This window comes from Echinops telfairi, unplaced genomic scaffold, assembly GCF_000313985.2.
Source record: "Echinops telfairi isolate 266 unplaced genomic scaffold, ASM31398v2 ScPeMD7_7424;HRSCAF=8462, whole genome shotgun sequence".
Taxonomy (NCBI): Eukaryota; Metazoa; Chordata; class Mammalia; order Afrosoricida; family Tenrecidae; genus Echinops; species Echinops telfairi.
The window spans coordinates 15,517,688-15,519,729 of record NW_022111324.1 but is presented as its reverse complement, the minus strand read 5'-3'; the positions used below and the strand labels follow the sequence as shown (position 1 = coordinate 15,519,729).

The 2,042-nt window shown below is 48.8% G+C and overlaps 1 pseudogene; it reads right to left on the bottom strand.

The window, feature by feature from the left end:
- Positions 1-973: 973 nt before the first annotated feature.
- Positions 974-2,042, bottom strand: part of LOC101638600 — a 1,707-nt pseudogene continuing 638 nt past the window's right edge.

Sequence of the window (2,042 nt, the reverse complement as noted above, 5' to 3'; positions counted from 1 at the left end):
CCTGTCAATAAATGTTGAATGAAAACGGATGTTCCCAGGTTTACCCTTGAACAGTCCCTAAAGGAGAAGATCTATTACAGTGCAAGTACAAGAGGGGAAAATGAGTATGCAGGTGCCCCGGGTCAGTTTCATGGGCAGGTGAACTGAGTGAACTCTCACAAAACTCTGTGCACCTGTGCTCAGAAGGGCCCCAGCTTCGCCTTAATGCAGATCTTGACGTTCTAAATAGTAATTCTACCTTTTGGAGCCTATGTTTTGTAAATGAGGTCTGATAGGACAGTGGAACGCATGTGCACAAAGAAGAGGGGTCTATTCCAACTGATAGTGACCCTATAGGACAGCGTAGAACTGCCCCTGTGGGTTTCTGAGGCTGTAACTCTTTACAGGAGTAGAAAACCTCAACTCGCTCCTGCGGAACAGCAGGTAGTTTTGAACTGCTAACTTTGTGGTCAGCAGCCTAACTCATCACTACCAAGGATCCCAAGAAAAACAAAGTATGTAATATATCATTTCCCATATAAATTAAATACTCGTATTTGCCTTTAGAACCGACACTGCTTAATATAAAGGTCAATGGTACTAACCCAGGCTAATGATTTTAAGTTTTCATTACTTAGAACAACACCTAATAAAATATATATATATAAATCGTGACAAATTCAGAGACTAGGGAAAGAAATGAAAAACGCTTTTTTGATGAAGTGATTCTACACTTTTAATTTGCCCCAGGCTCTGCACTGTCAGGTAGGTGTTGTACTGCTAACCTACCTCACGGTCTCGACAGTTCAAACCTACCAGTTCCTTTGAGGAAGAATAATGAGGCTGTCTGCCTCTGTGAAGATTTCCTCTCAGAAATTCTGGCTGAGTCAGGATTGGCTTGATGGTAGTAGGTGGGGTTGGTACTGCCTGTGGCTGATATAAATGGGACAAACTCAGACTCAGACACAGGTCCCACATGATAGATAACATGCCATCACTTTACCTGGACGACAGCTGTGCGCCTGTTGTTTCCAGTTTGCTCCTGGCCTGAAGGAAGGCTGGCTGGGTGCAGGCGTTCAGACGTGCATTGCTGCCACCCCGTGTTCAACATGGTGCACAGCACATAGCTCCGGAGAAGAAACTCGTGCTTCCAGCAGTGCCGAGACCACTCACACTCCATGGCCAAACTGGCTATCTGGAGGTTGGTGCTTATTGGCTGCAGAGGCGAAAGGAGACAGAGGCGTCTTCCACTATGCCCACACGCCTTTTCAGAACCAGGGCTGAAAGGGCGTGTGGGCATGTGGGGGGGTAGGGGGAGATGGGTAGGTGTGGGTGTGGGGTGTCCTCTTATTCCTGCATGCTCTCTCCTTGCGCCTCTGTAGTTCCTCTGATGGCCAGCTGTCCCACGCATGGACCACCCAGAGCCCAAGCAATCTGGTTCTTTTCAGTAGACCCATCCATCTCACACATGGAAGGCCGGGACATCAGGGCCCTGCCGGGCGGACAAAGTCATCTCAAGTCGAGGGCTGCGAAAGTGAGTCAGCCTGGCCCAGACCAGGCCTCTGGGGACAAGTGCATACGCTCCCTGTGTGGCGGCAGCGCAGTGAGCCCTGGAACTCACCACTTGCTAACTCATTAAGGATGCCTCCTAAAACACAGCGGGTAAGCAAATGATCGCTTCTTCTTAGCAGTAAATTCGACGCCAAAAAGACAAAAGTTGACTTGAGCACCCAGAGCAATGAAGAAAATGAGGGAGAGTGAGCGGGTTGGTGCTAAATTCGAAGGAAAGGAGCAGCTCCACACTCTTCACTTCTTCCTGCTTGACTGGAGTTCTGACCACACCCATCCCCCCACCCTCCAAAAGCCGAAGATCCTGATAGGGACCAGGATATAACGCCTTCCTTTGGGGCAGGCACCAGGACCCCAAGAATAGGCTTATCTGGCAAAATCAACTTCAACATTTTTTTTTAATCAGGAAGTTCAATTTTTATTTGGTGGGTACAAGTGAGGCAGTGCAGGGCCCGTCACTGGTCCAAGGGGCCACGGTGAGGGGTGTATTTGAC